At 31.6% G+C, this 9654-nt stretch overlaps 1 long non-coding RNA gene across 1 annotated transcript; it reads left to right on the top strand.

The window, feature by feature from the left end:
- The first annotated feature begins 7146 nt into the window (after positions 1–7146).
- LOC148226600 (uncharacterized) lies at positions 7147–9632 on the top strand. Its single transcript, XR_015812346.1, has 2 exons — positions 7147–7632; positions 7721–9632. It is a non-coding gene; the product is annotated as an uncharacterized LOC148226600 (long non-coding RNA).
- Positions 9633–9654: the final 22 nt, after the last annotated feature.

Genomic DNA, 9654 nt, shown 5'->3' with positions numbered 1-9654 from the left:
AATTTCATTAATAACTGATGAATAATCACCATTAGCAAAAAAAAATCAGTTCGTTGCTGTATCGAAAGTGTTAAATTTATTTTATCAACGTAACGCCAAAGTGTCTTTAAACGCATGTCTTTTTATATAGCAAATGCCATTATTGTTTAGAATAAAGCACATCTAAACCAAATTTTGACCAATAGGAGAGCGCAAAAAATAATTATCTCTTCTCAGAAGTAAAAAATCCATGTCAAAAGCAATAAAATCATGACGGCGACGGCACGATTTTATTGCTTTTGACGTGGATTTTTGACTTCTGAGAAGGGATAATTGTTTTTGCGGCCTTCTATTAACCAAAATTCGGTTTGAATACAATTTGATCAATACTCTCATATAAGAAGTCCTTAGTAATATCGGTAAGGATAGCTATCATATTTTTAAAACATAGTGTAATATCGAAGTGCAGACAAACTATGGAGCAATATGCGAGATGCGAAGTCTGTCTGTACTTCTTTTTTCGATTATTTGGCTAAGTTTGTATTTTAGATTTGACCTAATGAAAGTTCTAAAATTGTAATATGTTTTAGAACTATTATTAGGTTTCATTAGGTTAAGTTGGGTTTGGCTAATTCGTGTAGGGTTGGGCTTGAAAATTTACGTTTCGCAACTGTCAAACTGAGTTTCAGAGACATTCTAGAACAGCATATTATTACACTATCAGTTAAATTATATTTTCGATAGTAAATATATTTTTTGTAAATATGTGTTCGGACTTCACTGAAAAATATAAGTATTTATACATCGCATGAAAAACAAATATAGATAAGTATGTAAATATATATTACTACTTATGGAGGAGTTGAAATCATATAATTTTTCTGGCACCTACCAGAAAAATTATATTTTTACTGGTAAAAATATATATCTACTGGTGAAAATGTGTTTCGATATGATTTCATTTAAGTGACATAAAATATTTTCTAAAAATCCTATATTTTCATAATAGTGTTTTTTTAGATTTACCAAGGAGTTTCTGGTTTAGAATTAGGGACGTCATTTCTGATTTTTCAAGGGAGAGGGGGGATTATGGCCAGTAAGTGATCGTTTTAATTTTTTATTTTCATTACATTAAAATTCATAGTATTTCATTAAATGAAATGAATTTTTCTGGCCAAATTAATGTCCCTGATTATAAATGTGTGCAGCTGCTGCACATTTCACAACACAACGATTTTTTTTTAAAAGAATGATCCTCCTATTGATACGAAAGCATTTTATTCATCGTTGAATAAAATGTCAATTTAAAGAGAATGCTAGATAGAAAAAATGTTGAGTTTGCAATTTCAGCTCGCGTACTTAACTAAAAATATAAGCCTGAAGATGTTCTGTTGACATTTGGAGAGATGGAATTTAGAAACATGTCAATCAAACTACCATAAACGAAAGAGAAACGACTCGTGTATTTCACGAACACGTTTGCGAAAAGTCATCCTAAAAAAATATTGCGTTTGATAAATGCTTTGATTTTTATTCCAATTTTTTCATGTGAACGTGAATGTGAGTTTTCGCAAATGAATCTAATTATTACCCCAATAAGAGCTTCATTCAAAACCAATACAGTTCCGGCATTTTTATTCACCAAACTCGTCGGGCTACCTTTACCACTTTTTGATCCTTCAAAATTCATTGATCTGTGATTTTTTTAGATTTTATTCAGCCATAAACACCAACACTAAAAAAGTAACCGAGAAGATTTGTCACACAAGAATTGGACAAAACTTTGGAAATCACTACTTTTATTCAAATATATGATGTTTTACAATTTTATTTTACATTTAGTCTTCAGTTGTATATTTGTATTTGTGTATTTAACTTTAGATTTGACATGAAGTAAGGAAAAAAATATGATGAATTTTATTTAATTTTTTTATAGGAAAAGCTGCTTAAAATTTGATTTAAATGATATATGAATATAATTTTTTTTAGTAAAAAGCTTGATTATGTTTTTTGTTTAAAAAAGCCCTTAATGCACCACTTTAGATGGAAAGACAATTTAAAAATTCTCAAAAAAATAATTAAAATTCTAATAGAAAATATATGAATGCCAATTAGGCACCATAGGACCATATATAATAATAATAACTAGCAAAGTGATGAAAGAAGTCATCAGATTTTTAACTGTCACATTCAACTCAATAGAAGGTCGTTCAAATGATAATTTTATTGAAATCATTGATAGAACCAGACGATATACTCTCCTACAGACTAATAAGTATCTTTCTGTCTAAACTATTCTCAGATATAACCTACATTTTTGACAAAGTGTGCAGCCTCGATTTATTTACAAAAGAGACTGTTCCATATAACATCTTCCTAATAATCTAATCCTACCGGTAAGATAGATATTTCCTATTAAAAACGAAAAAGAAAACACAAAACTGTATCAAATACTATCGGGTATACTTCAGGGCAGTGTTCTTAGACCAAATATTGTGTTTGTTATACACAATAAATCTTCCTTAAGCAAACTCAACCAAAATTGCTACACTTTCGGACGCACTGCAATAATGACGCCTGATACTGACCCAAAAATATCATTATAGATATTGCAAAATCATCTCTCAAAGGTTCGAGCTTGGCTTTTTAAATTGCGAATCACTAATGAAAATCAATCCATGTTACATTTACGCTGAACAAAGATACTTGTTTTCCGGTATCCCTTAACGGGAAATGGATACCACAAGGGAACTCCGCCAAATATCTTGGAATTCATTTCGACAGAAGACTGACATAGAAAACACATATTTGGAATAAATGTAAATATCTGGGACTGGTTCATAGGACCAAATTTAGGCATATCATTGAGAAACAAAATGATAATATATAATTTATGGAGCAGAGATTTGGGGTGTGACCTCTATATTTATTATCAATATTTTGAGAGGTTCCAGAATAAATTTCTCAGGTTGTTGACCGGTGCTCATTGATTTGGGCCTAACCATTATATGTTAAGTAAAAAAACTCACCCCAATATACTGTCAAGTAATCTTATAAAAGTCAATGTTATAACTAAACGTAGATTTAGGCGTGTAAAAACTAACAAATGAATTTATTTAATATAAACAAAATAATGCGGACTAACAAAAGTATTACCAACTAACCTTTATTTGAATTATGTAAGTCTAGTTAAACATAATATAACTTTATGTTAATTATTTAAAGAAAGGCAGCATCCAATGAGAGACTTTCCACATGTTATTTTATTTTTTATTTTTCAATGGAAACGAAGGAAATATAGCATTGCTTATGGTCCAAATACACATATTATAATATGATATTTAAAAAATTAGGTAATATCTAATTTGGCTTTACTTAATTTATTTCAACAGTGCCTTTTAAAAAGCAAGAACAACAAAATAATTCGATAAATAAAGCACGATGAATTGTTTTGTAGAAGTGTAAGAAACTAATTATTTTCTATGGTCAAAAAATAAGCGACCATTAACGTGCCGGTGGCGGAGGGTAACATATTTTTTGGTGGACCACGACGAGAAGACAACGACCAGTGGCGCTTCGTCCGCCGATCTATCGTATTATTTTTGTTAAAAACATGTAACTAATTGTTATATTTATTCAATAAAATGTTACTGCTTCGACCTAATCTGTGTATAATTGGCACCTAGTTTTTAATAATCAGATGATCACCCAAGAACGCTTTCACTTAAAGATTTACTGGAAGTAAAAAAGCTATTGGTTCTAAATTAGCACTCTCTCCTATTTTTTAAAGACGTAAATTGCTCTTGGACATATTTTTCTATTATATTATTCAAGCGCTTCCTTACTTTTTATTAAACATAAAAAAACAGCAATACTCTGTAAACCTAGGAAGCAATAAATATATTTTAATTAGTTTTGTGAGTTTCAAAAATATATTTGAGTTATATATAGACTTTTTTTATATACATTGAAATATGTTATGTATAGAGACTTTAAAATTATTTCGCAGTTATTTGAAGATCAACATCGGCCCGAGGCAAAAATAAATAGACAACGTTTCTCATGAAAAAATTATCAAGCTTTCGAGGCGCTCGTAAAAAAATATTTTGCCTACAAGATGAAATATTGAAGGGCCACGACGAAGGGCGGAGGCCGAAAGACTCAGGAATTTATTTATTCCTAGGAGGCGGGTCGGAGGGACCCAGGCCGAGATTCCCAAGCATTTGCACACATTTTTTAGCCTTTTTTTCCTATACATACCACCTAAAACTCATATTTTATTTTTAAACAGAAGTCGTTACGATATATAGATAGGAGACCCATATTTGAATCGAAAACTTTGAAAGGCGATTCCATTAAAAAATATATAATTTACATGATAAGCGCCCAATTGGCAATAAACAAGGTTTCCTTGGATAAGTTCGTTTACGGGTTGCATAAATTAATATTTTACGAGCGCAACACAAAAATTCGAGCTAAGTTCGTTAATTGAAATAAAATTTTGAGCCAAAGCTCGGCGTCGAGCCCGAGTAACACTAAAATGTGCAAATATGAAATCGGCGCTGAGCTTTCGGAATGCAATTAGGGTTTTATTGTGTTTTTGGTTGTTCGGGGGTGCAAAGTTTATGAGTCGCAGCTCGCCACCACCGTAGCAAGTGGGGGGTAAATCTTTAAACATTTGTTTGCGTTTATCCCGTCGAACTTTGGGCCCGTAAACAAAGTTGGCGCTTTCGGCCCCTTGACGGTCGCGGCGCTTTTAGCAGAGACCTCTTAAATTTTTACGACCAGGGAAAGTCGACACATCAACTTGGGCTATTAGCGATGACGTAAAATTGTAGGGTTACCACATTTTATTCACTCTAAATTTTATTTACATTTTAACTATTATTATTGTTGATCAGCCTTGTTTAGTACAAAATAAAAAATCACTTATCGATTTTTTAAAAATAATTCTGATACCCAATATTATTAATACTTAAGCTACGTATCAAATTAATCATTGTATTGCTGAAATTATAATTAAAATTAAGCTTCTTAAAAACGCAAGGATTTTAAAGAGTGACGAAGTTAACAATGGCAAAGCTTTTAAAAGCCATTATCATTTATCACCGATATACGTTTTATTTACTATTTTATCATCATCGAAAGTGGCCGCAATGATAGCCAATATTGCTTCATCAGAAGGGTTGTACGAAGAAAGTACGGCTATTGGTATAAATAAGCTTTTTTTTCATTCGACATGAGGGGGGTCCGCCAGTTGTCTAGTTTACGTTAAGGTCAACTAAATTAATTGTATTAATTACCTTAAAAGTCTAAAACAACACTTTTGAAGAAAAAAGGAAATAACAACTCGTTTTGACAAAAGGTCTAACCCACAAGAGAATAATATCATATAACACAATTGCGTAACATAATAGACATTTCATTTAGCACTCTCGTTAAACGCTTGTAATGTCTAGAAAAACTACTTTTTATTCTTATTTTAATCTTGTGGCTTTTTTTTAGTTGTATTTTTTTGCTTTAGATACAAATATTTTGAAATAATTATTAGCAAAGACTAATATTTTGTAATTAAAAGAAAATTAAATTTGGTTTTATTTTAAATGTCTCATAGATAACAGGTTTCATATAAATATATATTCATATTTTTATAAATGTTTCTGTAAGCACATTTTGAGTTACCTTAGTGTCTACAAAATTATGAAATGATGACTAAAAAAATGTTTGTGCTCACTGATCGCGTCAACGAAACGAAGTTATGTGCGATAGGTGACCAGAGGTTACCTCTACACAAAAGTCGTATACGTTTAATTTAATACGACTTCATATTAAAAGCAATTTATCTTCTATTCTTGTTATATTATACACTATTTCATTATAAAACACAGCTGAAATGATTTATGAACTCATAAATAAATTTCTTAATTATTTTACCTCTTCTTTAAGCGCGCGTGAATTATTTCAATTCAACATAATTTCGTATGAAAATATTTGCTTTTGGGCGAGCGAAGGCAGAATAAAAATAAGCAAAAACACAACAGCAGCCAGTCTTTAGTTTTTAAATAATTCATTCCCTTTATTTACATGGGCCCTATTGTGTTTGGGTGTAAAAGGAGTTGGTTTTCTGAACACAATAGGCGATCCAATCAATCTAAAAGTCATTTATCTTTTATCGAATGGAAAGAATGGCAGAAACTTCGATATAAAATCGCCCATGTGTATTTTATATTAAATAGGATATACAAACATATATCTATAGCATATGTATAACATACGAGGCATTTAAAACCGAAGGTATTTCTATTATTTTTGTGGTGCAGAAGAAGAATTCTGCTGATTATTTTTTTGCAATGGATTGTGTTTTGCTATTTGGCGATTTGTTTTAATTTATTTTTAATCAACTTTTTGAGGGGGCTAGTGTCAGATATTTCTACGAAAAAGGTAATAAATAAAAACGACGATAACCGGGCGTATTTGAGGATATCATCTGTTTCTCGAGTTGCAGCTAGTAATTATGCCGTCAAGAAGATTTATTTTATGAGCTGTGTCTATTTTCGCTTTCTTTCAGGGTTCCTCTTTGATGCTTTTTTTGACTCCGATACTCCAATCATGAGGCATTTTAATTAACATATAGCACAAGAACTGGAAACGAGACGTTGGCGGTCTGCTATAACTCAAAATATATATTGTCTGACACGCTAGGGGAATTTTGTTAACTGGTTCGAACATAATTATTGCTATGTTTAATTTTAAGTATATGAATATATATTAAAATAATTTTATATCGTTAAAGTTTTATTATACATTTTAATTTGTATCATATGATAATAAAGTATTCGGAATTAGATGTCTTGACATTTATATACATAATCCGGTTATAATATGATGTGTTCCGAGAACTAGTAATATTATATTATAAAAATGTTGTTTTGGATTATCAAATAATATTATAAGCTATTTTTATCTTGCTGTTTGTTTTATGATGTATCATATTTATCGGTATTATTATCGAAAGGTGAAGCTCTTGTAGGGTCTAAGCGCCATAAAGTTGAAACGGAGATAATAAAAAAATTATATGACACCTTCAAAATATTTTTTTCATTATAATATATTATATAATTTTTATATAAAGAATAATAGATTTCTTGAGTCTATATTTCTTTAACACTAGATTTACCAGACCAGTCATTTTGACTGGTCGTGCAATTTCAATTCAAAATTTCTACCACATATAGCAATTGCTTTCCGAAATGATGTTATGACTTTTGTAGCTATAAGTAGAGAATACATTTTATGAACTTAATGTTACTTTATATATATTAGTAACAAATATATTTTTTGTTATTGACATTTATACCAGTACCAGTCAAAATGACTGCGTGCGTCTTTCTATGAAAAAATGTATGATTTCGAAAGAATCATGGAGCCGATGCAGTACATATAGCGCCCATGTGTCATTCGTTCATTTCTTTATCGGCGTTGACCCAATTAGGGCAATTACGTCATTTTTAAAAGATTTTACGAGCACTTTCTTCATAAATGCACGAGGCACAAACAGTCTTGTTTCGAGCTTCGTTCAAAACACACCATAAAATCTTAGTTCCAAGCGATCTCCAATCGTAATCATTTATCTTTACCCGCACAGTTACACAGGTAAGAAACATACAATATTCAAAAATATATTCTTCAGTATGAAGCCTAAATAGGAAGAAAGTGTCTCAGTTTCATCTTATTTTTATAGCGATCGTCAGCCCCTGAAAATGTCAAAACGAATAAAAGTTTCTACATACTTAGAAAATGCAACCAGCATACCTCTGGAATGTTCAGATGTAGAAAGTGAATTATATGATAGCGACGGTGAATTTTTAGATAGACAAATTGATCCACAAGGCAATGGTGATAACAGTGCTATTATCGAGAGTAGTGATGAGGAAATTCCTGATGAAGACAATATAGATCAGTCAAGTGACAGTGATTGCGAAAATATTCCGAACAAACGTACGAGGCGATGCATGCGATTCCCTTCCAGTTCTGAATCTGAAGGTGAAAGTAACGTACCAAATCAGCAAACTGAAATTGCTTCAGACGGAACTATTTGGACAAGAATTGAAGAAGGAGGTGTTGCTGGTAGATTACCAATTCAGTGTGTTTTCAAAGATGTACACGGACCAACAGCACATGCTAAAAGAAACATTATAAGTGGGAATCTAAGTAGTGCGTTCCTATTACTGATTGATAACCATATTTTGGAACATATACGAATTTGTACAGAGTTAGAAGCCTCTCGAGTTTTGGGGAAAAACTGGACAATTACGCAAGCAAAATTGAAGGGATTTCTTGCAATATTGTACGCACGTGGGGCATACGAAGGAAATACTTTGAGGCTTCAATATTTGTGGAACAACAAGTGGGGACCATCATTTTTCTCCAGCGCTATGAGTAGACGTGATTTTACTGAGATTCTGCGATACATTCGTTTCGACAAAAGAAATCAGAGGAGTCAACGTTTGCAAACAGACAAATTCGCTTTAGTCTCAGCAGTTTGGGACAAATTTATTGAAAATAGTCAAAATTGCTTCAAACCGGGAGCTTATATTACCGTGGATGAGCAACTTTTTCCAACGAAGGCCAGATGCAGATTTACCCAGTATATGCCAAACAAACCACATAAATTTGGCATAAAATTTTGGCTGGCGTCTGATTTAGAGACAAAATATGTGGTAAATGGTTTTCCGTATTTAGGAAAAGACGAGGCCCGAAGTGTAACAACCCCCCTAAGCGAATTTGTCGTAATGAAACTTCTTGAACCATATACCATGAAGGGTAGAACTGTAACAACTGACAATTTTTTTACAAGTATTCCTTTAGCGTTAAAATTAAGATCTAAAAATACTTCGTTGCTTGGAACAATACGCGCAAACAAGAGGGAACTGCCGATATCTTGCAAACTGAAAAAAGACAGCATGGCACGTTTCTCAACGTTGTTATACAAATCCAATGGATGCACACTTACCGTTTATAAGAGCAAACCAAATAAAAAAGTGCTTATACTAAGTACAAAACATAAACACATAAAAATTGATAAAGCTGCTAAGAAATTACCTGAAACTGTATCGTTTTATAATAGAACTAAATTTGGTGTAGATATCACAGATCAAATGGCACGAAAATATACGGTGAAATCAGGTTCCAGAAGGTGGCCATTACAAGTGTTTTTCAATATTTTAGATTTAGCCGGAATAAATAGCTGGATAATATACAAAAACATAACAGGAGAAAATATCTCACGAAAAGACTTTCTGTTTCGATTAGCAGAAGAACTTGCTTCAGAGTATCAGACTTCAAGGCTAAAACCACACGAAGTTGATATACCAACTTCAAGTGGCACTGTTTCTGTACGCAAGTGGTGTCAAGTAGGATATTGCAATAACAATAAGACTACAAATATTTGCAATACATGCAAAAAAAGTGTATGCGGAAAGTGTACATACAGCAAAATCTACATATGTAGAAATTGTGATCGCAAACTGTAAACAATTAAGTGTTTTGTTATTTAACAATGTAAAGAAATCAATTTATTTATTACAATTAATATTGTTCAACTTTTTTCTCATTTTTTAATAGTTAATAAAGACTGGAAGCTACAATAAGCATTTTTTCTTTTTTTTTTTATAC

This window comes from Plectrocnemia conspersa, unplaced genomic scaffold (genome assembly GCF_051122295.1).
Source record: "Plectrocnemia conspersa isolate PC_06_02 unplaced genomic scaffold, ASM5112229v1 ptg000014l, whole genome shotgun sequence".
In the NCBI taxonomy this organism is placed as follows: Eukaryota; Metazoa; Arthropoda; class Insecta; order Trichoptera; family Polycentropodidae; genus Plectrocnemia; species Plectrocnemia conspersa.
The sequence above is the reverse complement of the archived record's forward strand: the minus strand, read 5'-3'. Positions and strand labels throughout refer to the sequence as shown.